A 25,368-nucleotide genomic window follows, 5' to 3' on the forward strand; every position below is an offset into this window, starting at 1 on the left:
TATGTTCTGCTATCCAATTATTCCACTGTATTTTACATTCTTTATATTATACATCTGAATAATTTATAGTAAGCTCTCACTAGGATTCTTCCTTCAATGGGGACTATTTGATATTCTCTGTATACAGCGTGAGTAAAATGTTCATGTAATAAACTCACACTGGATCAAGGGAAATAACACTGGCTTGCCTTGACTGAAACTTCTTTTGCTTTGCTCTTTTAAATTTTTGGTTTTACTATTTCTTTTAGTTTTACATTTCTTCAGGGGGTGTTAGAATCATTTACTATTTAAGTGACAGGCTATTAATTTTCTTATAAATTAATCTGGGTTTTGGTATTTTGCATTAAAAGTTATATTGGTATTGAGACCCAAGATATATTCCAAACAGGTCATGAAGTCTAATTAACCTTTTATCACATTCAACTACTTTAAGTTACATGAACTTGGCTCTGTCCTCTAAATATAACAATACAATTTTGGCATCTCATTAATAAACATGACAGCATTTATTAACACTGCTATGTAACTAAAGTAAAACTTCATCAATTCAAATCTCAGGGAACCAGAAGTAATCAAGCTAGACCTAAACAGGAACAAATTATCTGACATCATATTTTAATGGCAAGAGAGCTGCGAAGCTAAACAACTTGCTGTTTCTGTCAAACAATCTTGATTACTTGTCAGTGTAGAAGAAGTTGGTAGGGTATGGAATAAAAGGTTAATTTACTTGTACTCACATAACCTCTCCCTCTCTTCTTACAGAAAAACAATCAAGGTCATTAATTGAAGTTTTGCAAATCATTTTCTATAAATTCATGACTCACAGGATCATATATTTTAAATTACAAATATAATGGTATTTGAGGTCATTCCTGCCAAAATATTCCCATACAAGATTGTTTATTATTATTTTTATCTGAGAATGCTTTCATTAAATGTTTATAGATGAAAAACATACACATTTTTGTTAGTCTTGCATCAGAATTCTAAGATCAAATATTTCTTTGCTCTTCAAGTATTCATTCATAAAATATCCTTTCTTTTCTTCTTATATTAACCATGCCTATCTTTATTTTGAGGTTTTGACATCTGAGGCCCTGCTGACCCTAGACAAAGTCAGCTCGCTCTGGAATTAGCCAGTTACTAGAGAGAGTAAAAAACTCACCTGTGAGCACAGCTTTCATATGCAAATAAACCAATACCGAGTTTACACCCTGTACTCTAAGCCACCATCCACCTTCCCTTAGCATTCCAGGGCTAGGTCCTAGACAACTAGAGACAGCTCCTATGACCCTGACCCTGCTGAAATTTCCCTCCCAAGGAAACCACAATAAAAGCTCTTGGCTCAAGATTTTCCTTCTTTGCCTCCTGACTGCACCTCACCCAACTCATGCTGGCCTTTGTGAGCCCCTGTGTCTCCACCTGTAAGTATAACAAACTATCTTTTTGTTGTTGTTTTTTAGAGATAGGGTCTTACTCTGTCACCCAGGCTGGAATGCAGTAGTATGATATAGCTCATTGCAGCCTCCAACTCCTGAGCTTAAATAATCCCACTGCCTCAACCTCCCAAGAAGCTAGAACTATAGGCACATGGCATCATACCCAGTGAATTCACTTATTTATTTGTAGAGATGGGAGACTCGCTATGTTTCTCTGGCTGGTCTTGAACTCCTGGCCTCAAGTAATCCTCCCACATGAGCCACTGTGCCTGGCCCACAAACTGTCTTTTCAATGGCAGTCATCTCCTGATCTACTGGCCTTAACATAACATAATAATGAAAACTCTTAAAACTCTCACTCTCTATCCTCCCCTCCTCCCTCCCTGCCTTCCTTCCTTCTTTCCTTCCTTCCTTCCTTCCCTCCCTCCCTTTATGTGTGGAAATGTGTAGAAACCACTGCCTATTTAAATGAACAATTACCAATTAGCAAAATGTTGTACTGCCTTGGCTATGCTATGTAAATAAAATTTTAGCAAAATAAGTACAACAAATTTGGATAGACATATGTTTTTTCATATTTAATAATCCCAAGTGTGAAGAAACACTTCTAAACTCTGCCTTGAGTTATCTAAACTTTAGATTAGTGGGTCAGTCTTTAAATATCAGTTATAGCTATAGAAAGAAGGGGAAATTATTCACTAGAGCACTTCAATAACAGCACATGTTCTTTTCTTTTATTAACTATAAACAAATACCAAGTTTAAATGTAAATGTTGACTACTAAACAAAATATGGGTACAGAGTTTTAAAATGGTGCCAACCTCACTTCACCCATTAAATTTTAATCATGGATTGAGAAAATGTAATAATCTAAATTTGCTGAAATCAAAGAACTAAAGTATGAATTACCATTAAAATTCTTTTCTCACACCTTAAGAAAAGCCATTTCTAAATTAGAATTACCAATTACAGACAATATTTGTGATCTCCGTTTTATTTGGATTGCATACCTTGTAAAATGTGTAATTCAGATTTTTGGATTTTCATTTTGTTTTGTTGACTTTCTCTTTCCACTCAAATTTTAGCCTAATTCCATTTTATTTTTTACTTTAAGCCTTCTAAATTGTTCTTACTTATAACATCATTTATTTTTTAATTCTCCCATCTCCTACTTTCTGTGTTTGCTTGTGATATATTTTCCCACTCTTTCCTTTTCTCATGGGGAAGATATTCATTCATTCTCCCTTTTATTCATTTTTGAAATTTTTTTCTGGGCACTTACCATCTTCCAGTAATAACAGGAGTTCTAAGGAACACAGAATGACAAGACAATTTCTATTCTGGAGGAGACGAGAAAGAGAATGAAAAGCCACTAATCAATTAAGTTAAAATGTCAAATTGTTGTAATAAAGTACACCAAAAGCAATGGCAATAAAAGCCAAGACAGATAAATGGGATCTAATTAAAATTCAGAGCTTCTGTGCAGCAAAAGGAACCATCATTAGAGCGAATCGGCAACCAACAGAATGGGAAAAAATTTTTGCAATCTATCCATCTGACAAAGGGCTAATAACCAGAATCTACAAAGAACTAAAACAGATACACAGGAAAAAAACAAACAAACCCATTCAAAAGTGGGTGAAGGATATGAACAGACACTTGTCAAAAGAAGACATATATGAGGCAACAAACATATGAAAAAATGCTCATCATCACTGGTCATTAGAGAAATGCAAATCAAAACCACACTGAGATATCATCTCACGTCAGTTAAAATGGCGATCACTAAAAAATCTGGAGACAACAGATTCTTGAGAGGATGTGGAGAAATAGGAACACTCTTACACAGTTGGTGGGAGTGTAAATTAGTTCAACCACTGTGGAAGACAGTGTGGCGATTCCTCAAGGATCTAGAAATAGAAATTCCATTTGACCCAGCAATACCATTACTGGGCATATACCCAAAGAACTATAAATCATTCTACTATAAAGAAACATGCACATGTATGTTCATCGCAGCCCTGTGTACAATAGCAAAGACATGGAACCAACCCAAATGCCCATCAATGATAGACTGGACAAAGAAAATGTGGTACATACACACCATGGAATACTATGCAGCCATAAAAAATGATGAGTTCATGTCCTTTGTAGGGACTTGGATGAATCTGGAAACCATCATTCTCAGCAAACTGACTCAAGAACAGAAAGCCAAACACCATATGTTCTCACTCATAGGTGGGTGTTGAACAATGAGAACACGTGGACTTAAGGAGAGGAGCAACACACACTGGGGGCAGTTGGAGGTGGGTAGGGGAGAGACATCAGGAGGTGGGTAGGGAGGTGGGGAGGGAGGGGGGTGGGGAAAGATAACATAGGGAGAAATGCCAGATATAGTATGCACCTAAAGTTAAATAAATATATTAAAAAGAAAAAATAGTAAATAGTAGTGCTATGGACAAACAACAGAAAACTTACCAAACTGGGAGTAATTAGATAAAAAAGATTTTTTCAGAGGCACGGTTGTCAGAGAGGAGAATTGTAGGACAAATGAAAATTTTTCAGGGAAAAACGGGGGAATAGAACATTTGTGACTAAGTTATCAGACTCTTCCAACTGAGTGTTCCAAGATAGAACATAAGCACAGAAAGCCTAGAATTTTGGTAATACTCAATTTATTGTCGTCTCATGTCTGTTGGTATACCTTCCTGACCTGTCCTCTTCCCCAGAAAGCTACTTCTTTCAGCTGCTTCTCCATACCTCCTTACTATCTTGGCTTCTATTTTGGTTTAACCAAGGGTTGGCATTGGTGGCAGACAGGAGGGTGGGAGGAGATAATAGAAGGTGCAATGATTCCTCAGTCTTTTCTTAATTCCATGGAGATGTTCTGGTAGAAGCTCTGTCCCTCCATGACTGTAGCTTCCCTCTAGATGACCCCTCCATCTAGGGCAAAGGAGCCATGGACTTCTTCCTTCTAGAATTTGCTCCTCCATTTTTCCAATTCTCACTGAGTTCTGGTAACATCTTTCCTCCCTTGGGTCTTTGACCATGGGAGTGGCAATACTCTTCCACTGTTTCAATTTCTGGGAGGCCTACCAATACTTTATTTGTTTAAATCTCAGCTGCAAGTTTTCAATACCTCTAATCAGCAATTTTCATTTTAACCATCTGAGTTAAATGTTGTATTTTGTAGGTATTCTTACTGCCATGACAGCAAAGAATTTAATCCTGAATGACCTTTAAAATACAAATTATTTTAAAAATCTTGTTATAACCTGATTTAATATAATCTTGGGTTTCAGTATCTATTTGTATAAACAACAAAATAAATGACAAGCCAGGAAAAATGATGGAAAGCATGCAAACATAAAAGCTCCCAAAATCTTAAAAATCTCTGAATGTCAAACAAGATTTCTGAGTCAACTTTGGTTATGAAACAAAAGGTAAAAGGGAGTTTATTTATTTTTTCAGAACTAAATGCAAAGTCTAGCAGAAACATTCACAAAGACACAAGATGATTGGGTCTCTAGGTAGATGGTATTATCAACCCAGAAACAAAAATAACAAGACATCATAAGCAGGGACTTTGTGGGAGAAGTTTTTTTAGCCATGCCCTTTTCTCTTCCTTAATTGACCTTGGGATAATAAGTGTCTATGCTGTTCATGTAGAAGGGCAAGAAACAACAAAGAATCAGCTGAAAACAAAATAGTAAATTTTGGAGATGGCTAAAGAGTAGCTCAGATTAAAAATAATAATAATACATATATAAAATGCGGGCTGTTGGTGCCCCAGATACACAAATCCCATTTCATAAACTCTATTTCCTGGAGGAAAATATCTCCAGATAGGTCACAGAGTAGGAATAGTGAATAAATCAAACAGGATAAAGTGACCAGCCAGGACTGCAACATCATAAACTACACCTGTGCCTCCAAACTGCTCCCTACAGTTACCTGCAAGAATATGTAACAATCCTGGGTTTTTGCCTGGCCTCAAATAAATAGCACAGACCAAGATAATTATAACTGATGGTAACTGATAATGAATAAAAAATAAAAATACCTGATAACTAAAATTCCCAATGGTATATGAGCCTCTGTGTGTGTGATATATTTGTATAATGAAACATCAATGAAATTCAATCATTATGAAAGAAAAATAAGCTGAAGAGTCTACAGCAGAAAAAAACAGAACTAATGAATTAGGTAGACTAATATAATAAGCATAGTATTACTGAGATTGTTAATATTAGGTGTCAACTTGATTGGATGTAAGGATGTCTAGATAGCTGGTAAAGTATTGTGTTTGGGTGTGTCTGTAAGGGTGTTGCCAGAGGAGATGGACATTTGAGTCAGTGGACTGAGAGAAGAAAATCCACCCTCAATCTTTGGGCTGCTAGAACAAAGCAGGTGGAACAAGGTGGGCTAAGTTGGCTTGCTGAGTCTTCTGGCTTTCATCTTTCTCCCATATTTGATGCTTCCTTCAATTTTTCTTGCCCTTGGACATCAGACTCCAGGTTCTTTGGCCTATGGACTCTTGGACTTACATCAGTGTTTCGATGGGGCTCTCAGGCCTTCACACACAGGCTGAAGGCTGTACTGTTGGCTTCCCGGCTTTGGGACTTGGACTGGCTTCTTTCTTCCCCAGCTTGCAGAAGGCCTATTATGGGACTTTGCCTTGTGATCGTGTAAGCCAATTCTCCCTAATAAACTCCGTTTCATATATACACATATCCTATTAGTTCTGTCCCTCTGTAGAACCCTCACTAATACATAGGCTGTAGGAGACACAGTTAGAAACCAGGAGCCCAGATGGAAACAAGCCAGATGACAGGTGAGGATCACCAATTACTTTTACAGAGATGAGATAGGATATTGAAAATATAAAGCAAAAAAAAAGAAGAAGAAGGTGTATGTTTATATGTTTTAAACAGAAGAATCAACTGGAACTACTAAATATGAAAAGTACATGTAATTGTTGAAATAAAGAAGTCACTTGAGGTATAGAATATAAATATAATATAAATTATAAAATAAATATGTAGAATATAAATTTTCCAGCTAGAGAATGCACTAGTGAGTAACAAATCATGGCAAAAATATTATTCTAAACACATGGGAAAGAGATAGAAGGAATGAATGAGAAAGAAAAAAATAAACAGAAATGAAATAGCCATTGTTATATCTATTTAAAAGACCTTTCAGAAGAAGTGGAAGAAGGGAAATAAAATTTCAAAACTCCTTATAAAAATGTCTTAAAATGTTTGTAAAATAATGGCAGAGAATTTTTCAGAATTAAAGAAAGTTATAAGATCACCATTTAAAAGAGTTTATAAGTGCCCACAGGTTAAGTTAAAACACACACACAAACACATATATAAATAGTTTAGTAGAGTTTTAAAAATATCAAATACAAGTAGAAAACTCTGTATCTAGGAACGATAGACATTTCACATACAAAACAAAAGAGAGTAGATAGAAAAAGTCATGGAATAATATCTGCAAACTTCTGACAATAAATACAAAAGAATGTTAAGCCTACAATTACATTCCCAGTTACACTACCAGTTAAAGGAAAAGGGAAATAAGTATATCATTGAATAGATATTTGCATAATTATGAATAATATTATTTAAAAAGAAAAACTTCTCACTGTAAAGCACTTTTAGAAGAACTGCACTCACAAAAGGTAGCATGAACCTTTGAGTTTACTTCTTTATAGAATGTCTGGTTGAGATCAAAATAGTAAATTTATGATTATGTAAATAAACAATGACTAAAAGTTGCGTAAAGTAGCATATCCGCAAAAGTTCAAAACTAAAATTCCACATTAGAGAAAAAGTCCAGAGTGAGATGAAAACAGACCAAAGCATTCTCTAATCTGAGAGAAAGGCAAATATTTTAGTAGGTTTTAAAAACTGAGAGGAGAAAGTAAACATGAGTCCTATTATTAGAGGCGTAATTAGATAGAGTATAAATGCAACATAGTTGTCAGACCAGCAAAATAGCATTCAGCACAAGCAAATAAAAAATTAGTAGGAAGAAATAAAAATTGATATTAAAAAAGATACATGATATAAGATAGGAGAAATAAGTTCTAATATAAAAGTAATGATGATAAATCTATATTAATTTAACTCATCAATAAATAAGGCCTGCACATTAGATTAAAAAATTCAGAAATAAATTGCCTATAGGAGAAAAATTTAAATCAAAGAAATATAGAAAGATTGAAAACAGAGGATGAAAAAAGATGTACTGGAAATAAAAAGCTCATGTAAAACAAGAGTAGAATTTTACACTGGCAAAATAGAGATGAAAGCAGAAAAATTAACAAAAACTTTATATCAATAGAAAAGTTTCATGATGAAAATTATATTTAATAGTTACCCACATATACAATCTCAGCAAGAGATCATTTCCTTATACTTCAGAGAAAATACATATTATTTTCTAGCACATACCTTCACAAAGTCATTTACATAATAATTCTCAAAGATTCAGCATTATGGAGACTCTGTTCTTTCTGCACTGCTATGTAATTGTAAATTGATAACTAAAATATAACTATAAAAATCTATGTATATAGAAACTAAAATGCATATTAAATAGCTCTTGCCTTAAAAGAAAAATCATCTTTCCTCTGGGGGTAGTCAAAGCATTCCTTGGAAGTTTATAACATTGAACACATTTATGAAAATTCCATAAACTACAGATTACCCAGAAACTCCAGTAAAGGGAATTAAAAGAAAATCAAATTAATTAACAGCTCTAGTTCATGGATGAGAAACTTAACATTGAAAAACTTTCAATGATCTCCAAACTAATCTACAAATTCAATGAAATTCCAGTGAAATACTCAAATAATGGGGAGGGTCTAATATGGGTCCGTAAAGGAACCTGTTTTCAATAACTTGGTAATAACCAGATTGTTCATCTCCAGGGAAAATGTCTAGGACAGAATACTCTGTGATGATTAAAGTTTATGGTATTATATAGAGTTAAAGGGGTTGAGTATGAAAAATAACAGAATTATATGTAAGATAAAATGTGATCAATTAATATACACAAAACACACTATGTATTTTTTTCAAAGCTATATGTATATGCAGCTGTTCTAATAAATATATTTGAGTTATATATAGGAAGAGCAGAGCAGATACAAAACAAAAAGAATAGGAAAAGTTTGAGAAATGAATTGGAATAAGAAAATTTTTTATAAAGATAGGTTTACATAGATCAATAGTGGTAGCTTCGTATAATTGAGGAGTAAAGTCAATCTATGCACCAGAAATACAATAATAACAATTTTTAAAAAAACCATTTCACCCCTTGGCAGTAAACTAAACTTTCACATATGTTAACAAATCCCTAATTTCACTGCAGATACCCCTGAGAGTTCCTGAGAGCAAAGTATTCAGTGTTCACAGAAGCTGCGCAGCCCTACCACAATGACTTTTCCATCTTTAGTCCCTCCCACTGCAGAGAGCTGGGGAGCACTGAATGTCCACTCTAGTCAATGCTGCCAACCAGGACTGGAGCAAGAGGGGCTCACCTAGGTCCCAACCCTCTTTACATTAGCCCAACCTCACTGGAAGTCTCCCTGTTCCAACTCTGTTCCACATTTCACCATCAGAATTAAAAGCTTGTATTTTGTTTGTTTTTTTCTGAAATGCTTTATTATTTTCCTACATTGATTTTTTAGAATTATTTTTACTTAAATCTGTACCTAAGTTTGAGTGTCATGGCTTAGAGAAAGTCAAATATTGCTCCAAAATAATTTATTCAATTTTTAAAAACTCTTGCCAAAATGAACTGCTAGGAAACACAAGTTTTGTTTAGGAGATCTACATTGAAAATAAACTTTTCAATAAGGTTTTTGTTTAGTTTCTAATGAAAATCAATAGAATCTTTACATTCTCTCACATTTTTTTTTTAAAAAAAGGACTTTTTTTTTTTTTTTTTTTTTTTTGAGACAGAGCCTTACTTTGTCACCAAGGATGGAGTACAGTGGTGAGATCTCGGCTCACTGCAAACTCCACCTCCCAGGTTCAAGTGATCCTTCTGCCTCAGCCTCTACAGGTGCATGCTACTGTCCCCAGGTAATTTTTTGTATTTTTAGTAGAGATGGGGTTTTATCATGTTAGCCAGTCTGGTCTCGAACTCCTGACCTTTCAGGAAATATTTTGAGGATGCATCCTGTAGAAAAGCAGTTACTCAGGGAAGCCTGCTAATGTATGAAAATATAAATATCATACATATTAGATTTAATTGAGTATAAGAACAAAGAACTAAGAAGGGTTTATTCTGGCCTAGCATTGAATTTTGGGTTTATGGGAAAATACCAAGTGAACAGTATATCACATTTGGCAATATTAAAATTCAGTATGAATTTAAAAACAATTAAGAACTTTTAAAAGTTGAAATACATCTTAGGATCGTGGCTCCAGAACCTGACTTTATGTGTGATTCAGTGAGGGCTTAAAATAAAAATACTGTTCTCTAGATCCTAGCTAGACCAAGCTATTGGAATACCATGTGCAAAATATTTAAAGGTACCTCAGTTGCTACATTTTATGAAAATTATAAAGAGAAAAGTTGAAATAACAACTTTATGGGTAATATGCTCATCATCTAGATGCTTCCACTAACATTTTAGCATACTTACTTTATATATACATCTATCTCTTTAGCCATACATCTTATTTTCTATGCATTTCAAAGTTTCAGACATTTGTATACCTTCTCCTCCTCCCAAATACTTCAACAGGTTCCATACTTCTTATTTTTTCAGTTAAAATTAATATTCAATACAATATGCAAATCTTAGATGTACTATTCAATGAGTTTTGTCACAGGTAATAAAAAGGTAATAAAGATGTATTGTAATAATTCCAGACATGCCAGTAGTTTATAACCCAATATTCTATTGAAATAGTCTGTTCTTACAGATCTATTTCAGCCACAGAAACAAAATCACCCATATCTTAATAAGGAGTAGAGAATGACTCTCTCAAATGTGTGCTTACCATCACATAGAAATGGCTGATGAAACTCAGTTGACTTTTAAGGCAGATCATGAATATAACTTCATCCTAACAGCTTGTCCTGAGTTCTCCCATCAGAAACTTTCCATTCTGGGCAACTGCAACTAGACATATGCAGAGATAATCCCATAGATAGATATGTAGGTGCATTGTACTTTCCACTAAATTATCTTGCCTTACAATCTAATTTGGATTTTTGCTTGCTTATCTTAATCCGTCGCTCCCTGAGTGCAGGAAGATTATATCACAAAGTACAGTGCATGTCTATGCTAGGCCCTTAGTACATGAGACTTGGGTTGTTTGAATTTTAAAGTCAAGAATGGGGACCTATTTTATTTGTTCAGAGGGTCTTTCAATGTCTTTAGTAGATATTGAATCTAACAGATATTACTGCACTTGTCTCATGAATAACTCAATTGGAATCCTAGTTTACAACAAATACGTTATTTCTTTCTAATCCAAATTTTAAAAATACATGGAAATTGCATTAGGAGAGGAGATTAATTCTTAATTTCAGTAATTTTTCTGGAAAACTTACTCTTTCAATAAAATGATAGACTGGCCATGTTTAAAGTATTGCGTGTTGTAGTCTTTGAATTTCAGCCCTAGATGAATACTGTCAACAAACCCAAAGCAGTTATATGAGCAATTTAGCTGCCATGTAGAAAGTACAAACCAACCTATGGCTCCTGTTTCCAGTGTTCTGCCCTTGGCTCCTAACTTGGGTAGCTAATAGCGACCAGTGTGTGCAATATTTTAATGAGTCAATTTTCTCCTTACAGCTATGTAGTTTTCAGTGGTTATAATTGGATTTCCCACATTACATGTGTAGAGAAGCAAATATGTGTCCTCCAGTATAGAAATTTGATGATTATGCATTGCTGTATCCCATATCATAGCTCATCTATGGTTAAATAGAGGCTTTCATTCAACAGAGCTATCAATCTGGCAGCTTCAAAAATACCATATTCATGGCAAGAAGAAAAATGTCCTAAAAAGAAATTGAGTAAAATATATTGGTAAAAATTTAAGAGTAGATAAATGGGCTTGACTATAATCAACTGTGAATTATTTGTGGCTATTTTCATATAAATGATGATTTAAAAAATTGTCTTACACTGAAAGCAAAAAATACATATGTTAAAACTATATAGATAAGAAATCTATATATCTGTTATATTTAATTTTTTAATATGGCTCAATATTTTCATCAAATTCCATAACATTTCATATTCTAACATATTTTAATATTCATTTCTGGTAAAAAAAAAAGAAGGGAAAAGCATGGTAAACATTCTTTTTAGAAGGTTGCACTGAGTAAAATTTTCCAAAATAAGCTATAAATAAATTAGCTCAAGGGTGGAAAATTCAATTTAAATAATAAATTAGAAACATATCAGAAATTAGATTCTGTTTTAGGGTAGCTTTAAAAACTTACTCTGCCCAAGCCTATTAATGTTTGCAATGTAATTATTAAACCATACTTAAACTGCAAATTACTTACAAAGTATATATTTGATTTACATGCCTTCCATATTTGTCAATTCTCTGATAAAATTAATTGCTAAAATGTTTTATTGATAACCATGCTAGTAGATGAATCAGCTTTAAACACTTTAATAGCTTAGCCTCTGATTAAAACTCACATAATCAATCCTTGACACAGAAATATTCCTTAATTAAATATTTCAAATAATGAGATGATAGGACCATGTAATTGATAAAGCTTTACTTACATGACATTTGCTGCAACATTATAAAAGTTTATAAGAAAAGTATTAAATAAACTATAGATATAGCCTGAGTTCTTTGTTTTATTAAAATTCTTTAAAATATTTTGAGGAATGTTTATTATGTAAAGCCAACTGTATGATAGTAACTGTGATTTCTCACTTGCAAATGGAGGTAACTAAATGTCAAAAATATAATCCCTATGCATCTGCTTAAATATCTGTAGCCTAACAGTTCAAATCACTTCAAAGTTGGTCATTTTATATATATATTAAATATATATATATACAAATATATGTGTGTGTATATATGTGTGTGTAGATATGTATATCTACACACACATATATGTGTATATATCTACACACATATATGTGCATGTGTGTATATACATATATATGTGTGCATATATGTACATATATATGTATATACACACATGTGTATATATATATACACATATAAGCATACACACACACACACATATACATACATACATGCCATGGCTATTCTTAAAACATATAATCCCTTGGTAATTTTAGAACAAATTTCCTTCAAACAGATTATAGTATCATTTGTTGTACTTATATTTTAGTGGCTTTCATAATGATGTTCTTAAGGATTTCTTTTTCTGTTTGTTTTTGAGAAAGAAAGATAACGAATAGAGCTTGTAGCAGAAAAATAACTGTATTTCTAAAAATGTACCAAATAAGATATATTTTTCGGAAATTGCTACTAGGAAATTTACAAGAGGAAGATCATTGTTTCATATAATGAAAGTTGAATATTAACTTTATCATCTAAGCAAAGAGTTGCACCATTGGCAAGAAAACTCTACCCTTTATATCAAAATAGAAATGAGCATAGGCATGTAATCAGACATTTGAGAGATTCTGAAATTGTGAAAATAAAAGCTAAGAGTTCAAAAGCAATTGTGGAAAATACAACTAAGTAAAGAGATGTAGCTTACATGTCCATACTTGATAATCCCAAAAGAGTATTGCTCTAGCAGGAATGAGTAGTTTAAGATGGCCCTTCCTATATGGGAGGATTAAAGCAAAGCCCAGCTGAAGTCAATGTTGAAAGGTGGATTATTCCTGTATGTGAACACCAGTGGTGTAGTAGGGGCCATGGTGGCTGTTAGTAAAGCTTGTACCAGGTGACTTTGTAGAGCTGGGTGATATGGTAGGTGCGGAGGCCAGAAGCAGGATGTACCATATGGAAAGAAATTATAAAAGAGTGCAAAGTAGTTGTCTCTAACCAATCATTGATGTTTTAATGATTCATTACAAGGGATTGGCCTTCACTCCTTCCTCACAAAACAGCTAGGAAAATGAATATGGTCTGTGACTCATGTGTAATCCTCTGCTTTACAGAAATTTTTAATAAATTTTTTTCATGTCCAGTAGTATCTCTTGAAAGCCACTGTTTTGACTTACAGTTTTGACTGTAATACGTAAAACTTAAAATTAGAAATTTGTGGCTTATGAGATACATAATTATAATCCAGGGTACCAAATGTATTGCTCTGGTATCACTTTTACATTTCTGTATTTGAACAAAATACACTCCATGACCTATCCTGGATGCCTTTTATCACTTGCCCATTTTTCCCTTGAGTTCCATACCAGCAATGGTTTGGGCAGATGGGTATTTAAGCTTATCTTTGAGCTTCAGAAAAAACAAAGATTCTGCATTAAGTTGAACTTCTTTGAGACTGTTTGTGAGTCAGGACATATGTTTGTGGGCAGCTGTTTTTTTGTGGCCAAGTTTGAAGCACTTACTTCAAACTGGTGTATTCTACCATATGGAGATATGATTTTCAGCCAAAACATTTAATTAACAATGAATTGAGATGACCCTGTCTTCACTTATGCTACATGCAAGTGCTGAACGGAGTGACAAAGCAAAGACAAGTGTACTTGAAAGCTAGACCAGGTCCCTGCCCTACCCATCTGGTCATGATAACACCCAATCTTATTTTTACCTTCCTCTCTCTGCTCCATTTTATTGCACTCCACATAGAGCCAAGCAATAGATAGAGGAAAAAGTACACATATTTGGGGGCAATTAACACAATTTGGTTGTCAATAGTTGTCTCTTCTAAAACTAACATGAGGCAACTTATCAGAAAGTAGATAACAGGGAAATATGAAAACCATAATCTTACTTTTATAAGTATTTCAAAGCTATTAATATAAATGCTTTTTTAAAGGTTGCATCTATTAGCTCTGAAAATTTCATTGAGTTACAAGGCAAAATAAGAGGAATAGAAGAAAGAATATGTCCAGAAACCTATGACACAATTGCTCGTTTCTTGACATTGTGCTAGTTTCTGAGGTATAATCAATAACATGATAAATAAAAATGTAGAAGTTATAGAGCATCAAAAAGAACAAACCATCCATTATGATAAGAAGATCATTTCATGGAAGAAATTCCTAAAGTAATATGTATACTTTTAAAAAGACTATCACCACAGGTTACATATTCTCACAGAAAAGACTGGCTGTAACAGTTAATATCAAAGGCAGAACATGCCTCAGTAATGAATCCCATGATATTTCCATGAACAAAAAGAACCAGAAAGAACAAATGTTGCCATTGCTAATAAAGAAAAAACTTAGTTCAAATGTCTCCTTAAATTAACAGTATCACCTTTTCCAAAATTCAAGGGTAATAAAATTATTAATAAGATCATATTAATATGCTTTATGTTTTGTTAACCTCTTTCCTCCTTTACTGAAGTTTTGAAAATAATAATTTTGGATATTATTATGATTGAAGAATATTTATTAGGCCTTAAAAGTTCTTCTATCACAGCTGATTGTAAACTTTACCTAAAGTTGTCATGATCCAGGAGAGGATAACAACTGTGCAGTCTTTGAAGCAAAGCATCAGGCCTTAAACCAATTTCATCAATATTTAAGAACAGTAGAAACTACATTACTTTGATGCCATAAAAAACCCAGTTGAAAGGTACTTAAAACCATCAACTTCTTTTTATTATAGAATGCAAATAATGTTTGCTTGTCTTGCTTTTCTATTTTCACTAAAACGAGCTGTTCAATGGTGTTGAGTAGGTATACCCTGAGAAAATAATGACAATGTTTAAGTTATTTTTGGTACTTGCAAGCAAATAATCATTAAAGATGACTTTCATTTAAAAAAATCATTGTGGTTAAACAAATATTAATTACATGAAAATACACTCGGATTTTGTAAAAGGCACATTTTAAAAGCAGTGCTCAGAAATGTCTGTCTGCTTCAATCACACCATTCAGTGAGTGGGACTGGTGTTCCTCTCAGTGGGAGCTGCCATCATAATGACACTTCACAGCAGGAACTCAGTTGGATGATGCAAACTGGAATTTTTAAAAAGCCTTTATGTTCAGAAAGCATCCCAAATCAGGAAGATTCCAAGCTGCAGTGGAAGAGTCCCATGATTTATCTTCAGAGGGAAGCATTTTGTTAACTGAACAAGTTCTAACCAGATGTTAATTGAGCATAAAATTACAAAACTTGGCTGACACCATGGCAGATTGTAAATCCACTGGGTAGAGGACAGGCTGACCTCTGTGTCCTACATTGTACCTAGCATGATTTGGGATGGTCTGTAAATACTAAGTAAATGCATCTGGGAAATATTTGGAGTTCGAAAATTACTTGTGAAAACATAATGCCATGTCTAGGCATATTTTCTTACTAGTATTTTATTAGTAGTAATTGTTACAGTATTCTGCCACTTACAAACCACTTTTAAGACGTATTAATACATTTCATTGACATCATAACTTGGGTACTATTTTTCCTAGGAATCTGAGATTCAGCATGCTTTTCCCCCAAAAACTGTGCTGCAAATAGCAGAATGATAATGTGAGCCACCTTCTTTGCTCAGAAATGTCTCTAAGAAAAATCTCCATGAGGTTACTCCAATACACTTTAACTTAATTTGGTCAATAAATTTGTACATACTCAATTTGAATTAGACCAACGTTATTGTCAATTAGCATGTTAGTATTTTTATTTGATACTTGGACAGTAGTACATGCTTCTAAAGGAAATGCAGGTCATTTTCATATCTCTGTGCACATATAGGGCTTGGATAGTGAAAAAGATTCTTTTAATACCCTTACTAAACCCTGTTCATCCTACTTGCCTCTTACTTCTTACTACACACATCAAGTGAATATTTGCACCATCTGTCTCCATTTTTATATTATCCACTCTCTTTCCAACTATCTCCCTATTATCATTTCTACCACCACCATTCTATTGAATTTCAAGAATTGTTGGTGACCTTCAAATTAATACAATCAAACCTGTTGCCTTGGTCCTCATCTCTCTTGGCCTTGTCATATCTTTTAACATTCTTGTTTATTCTTTCTTTCTCGTTAATATTTTCTTTGACAAATTCTCTTTGTTCCTTATGATCCTGCCTCTAACCCATGCTCTTGTATTTTTGGACCCACAATTATAAACTCTCTACTGAGGTGATAGAATGCTACTTTTGAACTAAATAGCAGCCTTAAACTCAATGGTCTAGAAGCAAACTTGCCCTCTACACTACAGACCAGCTTTCCACTCACTTGCTCATTTCTGACATTTGGCTTATCATCATCCCAGCCACCTGTAATTGAAGACTTTTTACCCTTCTGGTTGCCAAAATCCATCAGTTATTTTTTCACAATCACTGTCTTTTCTTACACCATATTTCAGGAACATCTCTTTCAGATACTATGCCTGGTACACAACTTAGTAATACACTTTTACTTAAAAGGGTTCAGTATTCTCCTCTCCACCTCTCATTTCACCTACTATATGGAGTCCAGCCTGCCAACTTCTTCAGACAAATTCAAAGTTATTTCCCTTTATTCAAGGCAATATGATGTCAACAAGTTACTCATATATTTTATATTCTTTATCTTTTGCATTTAACGCTAAACTCATATCTTCCTCTGTCTGTAAAGTGTCATTCCCACAGACCATATTAATGAATTATCCTAAAAGGACCAGAAGAGATGCTGATTTTCCATTGTAGTTTTACTTGATTTTGTGATTCAGAAATACTTTCCTTCCCAATAAAGTATTACATGTTATTATCTTTCTTTTTTTTTTTTGAATTTTGTGTTGATATAACTTTGTATTTGCACACCTTGGGTTATTTATGTCCAGGCCAGTCTGTCTATATCTGTCTGTTTTATCATTTTCTTATTAAAATATTGATCCTTGAATACCATACATTTCTTAAAGTAAGTAGTATTTTCATTTATTTTGGCACCCTTAGTAGTAATTACATACAATAAATTCCTAATGTGATGAATAAATAGTTGAATGAAAGATGACCAAATTGCATCCAGATCAGGAGAAAAAATATGTTTAAGGAACATCAAGGGATGTAGAATTAAAGGACATAGAAATACAAAAGGATCATTAAGTAACTATGGAAATTGAGGTCAGAAAATCTAGAAAAATTCACCTCTTAAAGACCAATAACAAGTCTGGAGTTGAATGATCCTATAGGTGAGCAGAGAAAGATAGCCAGAAATATATCACTGGAGGGATCCAACAACCAGATAGGAACCATGGACTGGGACATGTCCAGGAATTAGAAATGAAGAAGAAACATGTCAAGATATTAAAGTCAGTCAAGGAGCCAATTCTCTGGACCACTACCATCTAGATCAAAATTTTCTCTATGATTCTTCCTTCTGCCTTGTGTTGTATTTTGGCACCATCACAACCCAGAGAGCTTCAGAAAATAAGGTTTTCCTTTGGGCATTTGCTTTTATATTTATTTTATTGGCAGGAACTGAGCTGATGATAGGGTATACGCTGGGCTGGGCTGTAATGTGTATCTGTGAAGTGATAGTTACACATAAAGGACAAAAGGGACTGAAGACACTGTGACTACAGCCCAGAGCTGAGTGCAAACAATTCAAACATACATTATATAAAAATTTTAAAAGATTGATCCACTCGATTATTTTTGAAAATAGGTAAGCATCTATATACACCAAGCACTGAGCTGGACTCTTGTGCAAAAACAAGTTAAGCATAGACCGCGGTCTCATGGAACATGCAGTGTACTGGGGGTACTGACAATAAACAGGCACACATAACAATATATGCCTATACATGCTGATGGTAACTCATCTGCAGAATGGTGAGCCAGAGGTATAGTGGTTAAGATAAGGTTGGATAGATAGGGAACATCCAGGTATCTACAGCAATGAGATCGACAATCACAGAAACAATTAGACTGTGCAATAAAAGCCAAAATATAATTTACAATAATATACCAAACTGATGTGAGGCTGTTTGGGAACTTTACTTGAGGGTTGCAGGAGTTCAGAGTATTTAATGGAATCCATTACGTGTTGTATAAACTCTAACTATATAGTAGTCTATGGAAATATTATATTTTTCATTTGGATAATGGCTTACACTCTCCAAAACAAAATTTACTTGCCCCTCATTCACCTCCAAAACTTTCAAATTGGTCTAATTTAGTAGCCTTACTCAGTCACTTTTTTTACTCCAAATTTCTCTCTCTGAGGATGACATTCAGTTGGCATCTTTGCTTCTGAAACAAATTCAGAATTCAGGGTCACAGAGATGTCATTTTTAACAACACATTCTACCTCAGCTGGAAATTTTGAATGTCTGTTGGGTTAATTGCTTCCAAAAGAGGGACAGACAAATGAGATGCTCCAGTAATACTGAGTGGCTATGTATTCCATTTTGTGTTCAGCTTCTCCTGTTGGAGCTGATTTTCTCAAAGAACAAGAAATGCATTCTCTTTTTGAGACCACAAGAATGACAGTGAGGCACAGAGGCCAAATGCACAGACTGGCATCTCACTGACCTGCAAACTCCTCGGTCCTCCTCTCGTGGGGGCATCATACTAACAATAAGTACAATATCTTTATTTTCCCCCTTTACACTCCTGGAGTCTGCCTGGAAGAAAGTCTTGTGCATTCTAGATCTCTCTGAGGGCTTGTTGAGCCATTGGCAAGTCTATTCTTTTGAGAAAAAGTTATCTTCTACTGAGGAATTAGTTTTCATCCTGCATTGAGAACCAGTGTCAAATTCAGTAGGTGTTCAGGAAAAATCACACTCAAATTTCCAGAAAGCTATTCATGCTGCATCCTTCAACAAGAGCAGAAATTCAAAAATTTCACCAAAGATCATAAATTATATGAGGTTCTCAAGTCGAATTATTATGCAACAGCCAACTATTAAGGGTCTCTTTTTAAAACTCTTCTCAGTGTCAAAAATTCTCCAAGAAAGAAATCGTTTACAGTGCATTAACTTTGGAGAGATGGCATCTGTTCTGATTTAGCCTTGCATTTTCAGTCTTCAATGACAAAATTAAATAGGATTTTATTCACCTCATGTATTATTTTTTTGTATCCTTCATAGGATGTAACTGAGCATGCCCACACGCATACATTCACACACATCAGAGTCACATTTCAATCCTAAACTTGAATGTAGGTTTGTTGTCTGGCTATATTCATCAAACACAACAGTGGAACCATAAGAAGTATAATTAAATGAGGATTTTTGTTTGTTTAGCTGAAAAATATTTAGCTTCTTCATTATTAGGATAGAAAGAAATTATGAGGGGAAAAACACATGATACCAGTCCCTATGTCCAGCCCAGGGGACTCCTCTCTGGACCCTAACGAGAGATGTTAAGGAGAGATAAACTTGTTTTCACCTAAGTCTGTCTGGGGCACAAGATCAGTCTACATTGCTGTGGCATGGAAGAGATAATGGAGGACCCACAGGATTGTAAAGAAGATATCCCCTGCTTCAATATGGTCAAAGGGCAATGAGGCCTGCAGATAAGTCTCTGCCACTGCTCTGTTCTATGGGTGCTCCACCCCATTTCCCTTGGCTCACCCCAAATCTCTTCTGTCAACGTGATGTCTCCCTGCAGGAAGACTGCATCTCCCTCCCTAACGTCAAGATATTTCTCCTAGAGCACGCTTCCTTGCCCTTGTTTGGGTAAATTTGTGATGTTTTAGATTTCAGAGGGCACTCGAGGGAAGTGCACCCCAGTTGCCCACTTATCACAGCATCCAGCTGTGTGACATACTCATGCACACTTACTACATTAAGGCCTCCTTAGTGGTGAATTTTGCCTCCCTTGCCCGTCTCACTTCTTCACTTTCCCATTGTACTTTCTGATTTCAGTTCCAAAATAAACACCCTGCATTCATTTTTGTTCTCATGGATCTTTTAAAGGAATCCAATATAAAACAGTTGTTACCTTAAGAGAACTCTGTAAGGCCTCAGAAGGCAGCCCTTGGCACATGGACAGGGCATGATGGCAAGGACGATGGTGGGGAGTGGGTATCTACGTGAGATGTACTGTTGGAAAACTTTTCAACTCAAGAGCACATATGAACCCATTTTTAGTCAGTTTCAGAAAACCAGGAAGGAAAATTAAAAGGAAACAAGGCTTACCTATGCTATGCAGTTAGAGCACCTCTCAGTGGCAATAATAATTATTGTCAGAATAAAAGGACAATGAAAGCAGGGCTTGTTTTTATGTTTTGTTTTGTTGTTGTTGTTGTTTGTTCTACATATTCAAGTATCCAAAATAGTGTCTGGCACATAAAAATCTTTCAATAAATATGCATTGAATTAGTAAGTATGACTGCCTTAGCAGTGGAAGACAGATGAAGATTGGGAAAACAGAAATACTGTATTCATACATTTGTACATTTACATATGCAAAAACTCAATACATTATCTACACATATATGTACAAACACACACACAGACATTATGGAATGCAGAAACTTAGCCTTGTGAGTAATATTTAAATGTAATATAATTTAAGCCTGTGGCCTCTCTTCACCTTTCAGGCTAATTCAATCTCAAATATAGGCATGCTTATCTATAATAAAGTTCCTAGTAAATGTACATATTCTGTGCATTTCTCACAGGTAATTTGCAAGACTCTTCTTAATGATTTTTAGATTTTATGTCATGTATAGTGTGAGAAAGGTTCAAATCACAAGACTTTGTAATCTCCCATTTTTTTCTAGTATATTCAGCCATTACTTTTTACCTTTGAAGTTTTTAATTAGCTAGAATGTTTTGTATTATAAGGGGTGAGGCATGGATCTTCCTCTCCCAAGAAGCGTATAGTCGGTTCCAACAATGTTTTGTGAATAATTCACCCTATTACTGATTTCAAAGACTACCTTTTTATTGATTTTACTAAGCCCTCATTTGTATTTAGGTCTATTCCTGAGCTATCTTTTCTGTTCCATTATATTTTACAATTAGCTTTAAAATAATTTGTATCATTTAAATTTTTTTTTTCTTTTGAGACAGGATCTCATTCTCTCATCCAGGCTAGAGCACAGTGGCATAATTGTGGCTCATTGAAGCCTCAATCTCCCAGGTCCAAGCAATCCTTTCAATTCAGCCTCCAGAATAGCTGTGCTACAGGTGCACATCATCACACACAGCTAATTTATTTTGTTTTTATTTTTTGGTAGATATATAGTCTTCCTATGTTTCATAGGCTGGTCTCAAACTCCTGGGATCAAGGGATCCTCCCACCTTGGTTTCCCAAAGTGCTGGGATTATAGGTATGAGCCACTGTGCCTGGATGTATTGCTTTTTTAGATTCCATAATTTAATAAAGCACTACATGTTGCTTCATGTTTTTCAAATTAATTCTCAAGCTCTTATGAGACTAAAGACAAAATGGTCTAGAATATAGCTGACTGAGAAGGAAGGCAGAACAACGGTTACTGGCATATGTCCTGAAGCATCAGTCTGAGCATAACAGTAACTCACAAATCTCATTACCACTTATTCATAGGAAATAATTCCACCCAATCCATAAGGTCCCTGAGAATTTTAAGGTGTTCCATGGAACTGCACTCTCTCCATATTCTACAACTTTGACTTTTAAGCTTCTTGTTCGGAAAGCATCTGCAACTACAAGACTTACTCAGCTTCTGCCTAAAATCTTCATTGTGTATAAGCTGTGAAGTATAAAACCAGACTTCTTTCAGGACATCAACTAGGTCCTCTTTTTTTCTGATAAATTACTCAAATAAAACGAAATTATAAAAACTATCGCTATCTTTTCAGCAAATACACAAAGGCTTATTTATAATCATTCTGCTAATATCATTTTATAGTAATTGTGTGGCAGATCATATACATGACATTTCTGTATTCAAATATTTTTTGAAACGTATATGATCTCTGCTGCTGGTGACAAAAAACAAATATCACTTACAAATGAGAGACGTATTCAGCTACCTATGGCATATGAAATCTGCACATTTTTCTATATTGCTGTGCTTCAGTGCTATCATTATACACACACACAATGTTAACATAAATCTACGCACATAACATAATTTGACTTGTCTTTTTTTCATCTCTTATTGAATATGATCTAAGGCCTTAAATGACCTTGAAACCTATACATATTGGCATCAGTACTCAAAATTTGATATTCCCTGCTACTTTTCCTCTTTTTACTCCCCTCCCTCTCTCCTTGACTCTCTCTACAAGATTCTCTTTCAGCCCCTTTTCAGAATTCCAGCTCTGGAGAAAAAAATGTTGAAGCATCTGTATGTTTGACAAAATTATGCTGCAAAAAATATAAAGATGTAAACAAGATGGTAGATATTTCTGAGTCTTAATGTTTCTAATAAAATCTTAGAAAGGTGGGACATTCTTGATTCCTCCTTGCCTTGTGTACCTTCAGCAGCTGCCTACTAATGTGTAGAATGAAGACTGGAATCTAATTCTAGTGGCTCTTCACAGCTGTTTAGTGTACCACTGGGTCAAAGGCATACGGGTTAACAAACAAAGAAATGTAGAACTCTGTCTGATCACGAGAAGTCCCGCTCAGAAAAATAAGTAGCAGCTTCAATTTAGAAAATAGCAAAAGCATTAGGACCTGCAGACCTTATAACCTCTGCTATCCCTATTGCCATCAGTTTCGTTTTGTTAGTCAGAAGGCATCTTCCAAAGAGAGTCACAGTTCCTGAGTTAGAAAGATCATTTCATTGTCAACGCTTTTTCAGTCCTACCTAGAGCAGGAAGTGGTATTATATGTTGTCCAAGCTTTAATATATTATTTTATTTTTTTCCTTTTATGATTTCAAACTTGACCTCTGACTTCAGAGTCCCCTGCTTTAACCATTAGTGCTTCTCTAGATCTTAAACCAGAAGCTACATGTCTACTACTTAGAGAATGACTGTGGTAAAATACATATGCTGCCATATTAGCAAGTATTTTTTTATTTGACATAGTATAATCACAACCAGCATCAAATCAGAACCCATAAACCAGTAAGTTGTTTTGCTACTTGGCTATTAGCAGAATGCTAAGGATGCTAAGGCACATAACTAGCAAAACCAACCTGAAGCTGTAGTTGCATTTAAAGCAAGTTCTCTCAGTTATTAAAAAAAAAAAAAAAAAAGACAGCAGATATATTAATGCCCTTCTTGGAAGATGAGTTCATCCTATCTAATACGCATTAGAAATAATCTACTCATTTGATAAAAGGTTTGCGAGGCATGAATAAAGGGCCAGGCTGCTTGTCTACAGCAGCAATTAACAGAATCACACAAAGCCCATTTCAGTGGCCTATTTTCTCAGGCCAGCCATCAGTGTAATTATCCACATTAGAGGAATTTTCTGAACTGGAGGAGAGGTTCACAAGTCAAAGGGATCTGAAGTTCACTCTGAGGAATTTAACTAACTGTTTGGTTTTAATAATTCCTCATCAAATAATTTCTGAGGTGTCAAAAGATATCATTCCCTCTGCTCTTGATAAAGAATCATTTTTGTGCCGCATTGGCTTTGACACAAAGGTGATATCACAATGTCGTTTCTGCCTTTTGAGGCAGCCTCTCTAAAGGGAATATATAAATCATGTTTGTTTTTTTTATGAGATAATATTTGTGTTGTCAAGTAAGTAAAAAAAAATAGCAGTAAGAAAATGCCGAATGATTTTCTTTCAGAACAAAACTATACAGTTTAGTTCTTACATCCCATTGTGACATATATCCCATTCATGATAGTAACAGACACGTGATTTGTCTATAGTTTCCCATAATCACCTTAAAGAGATTCTTGACGTGCAATTATTCCTTTGGATCAATAGAAAATTAAGAAATAACAGACTCAAAAACATTTACACATTTAGGTTTAAAAAGTGCAGAAAGAAGAAAAAAAGTTAGCTTTTACTTGAGCTCTGAAAGGAAATGGAGAGAAGCTTGGACTGAAGGGCCCAGAACACCATTCAACCTGGTGGGAGGCAGTTAGCAGACTGTGGTGCTGGGGTGGGAATTTTAAAACAAATGTTGCCTAAGACAATTCCAGCAGACATGCAAATTGCAGTCTTGATAAAGGAGGAATGATTTTTGTCCAAGTATGAGCATGTACCAAACAGTGAGGCTCTTTGCACATACTTTTCATCAAGAAGATATATACTGAAAGGTAAACACATTGATTCACAGGTGTGCAAGGGCAATGTTACTAAAGCTACCCTCTCTTTTTCTCAGCCTTCAGGTCATTCTCTCACTATGAATCTCATTGTTGCCTCATAATATATTATACATAGCTAAGGGTGGGAAAGTCTATTTTATTCAAAAATAATAAATATTTATGCATATAGGCATACATATGTAAAGGACACCCCCCACGCTCAACCACATTGCATGGCCTGACACATGGTTATTATGAAAAATAATATATCTATTTTTCTACCTAGCTAATTTGCTGAGATGCATGTGCATTCATATATGTGTCTGCAAGTGTATGCATTACGTGTAGCTTTCCTGTTGATATCACCCCCTCCTTTAGCATAATTATAGTGGCTCAGCATCAGTGAACACTGAAACTGCCCTTATTAAACTAGCAAAAGAGACCAATCTTTTCTTAGATTAGATGGTTAGATTTAGATGGGTTTTTTTCTCAGGTATTTTAGATCAGCCATAGAAAAGCCTAACAAGGAGAAAGATTTTTCATTGTTCCTATTATATGTATAATGGAATGAAATATACTTGTGGGCAATTTCAACAGAGCTTGATTGGTATTTATGTAGGAGACCCTGGCATGAAACTTTTCTGCTAACAATACACTAAGTGAGGTCTCA

At 34.6% G+C, this 25,368-nt stretch overlaps 1 long non-coding RNA gene across 1 annotated transcript; it reads right to left on the minus strand.

Moving 5' to 3' along the window:
• Positions 1-5,689: 5,689 nt before the first annotated feature.
• LOC116559721 lies at positions 5,690-24,523 on the minus strand. The gene is made up of 3 exons (XR_004272582.1): positions 24,509-24,523; positions 20,584-20,593; positions 5,690-5,825 (listed from the first exon to the last, which is right to left on the minus strand). It is a non-coding gene; the product is annotated as an uncharacterized LOC116559721 (long non-coding RNA).
• Positions 24,524-25,368: the final 845 nt, after the last annotated feature.

This window comes from Sapajus apella, unplaced genomic scaffold, assembly GCF_009761245.1.
Source record: "Sapajus apella isolate SASKATOON/1434 unplaced genomic scaffold, GSC_monkey_1.0 scaffold24, whole genome shotgun sequence".
Taxonomy (NCBI): domain Eukaryota; kingdom Metazoa; phylum Chordata; class Mammalia; order Primates; family Cebidae; genus Sapajus; species Sapajus apella.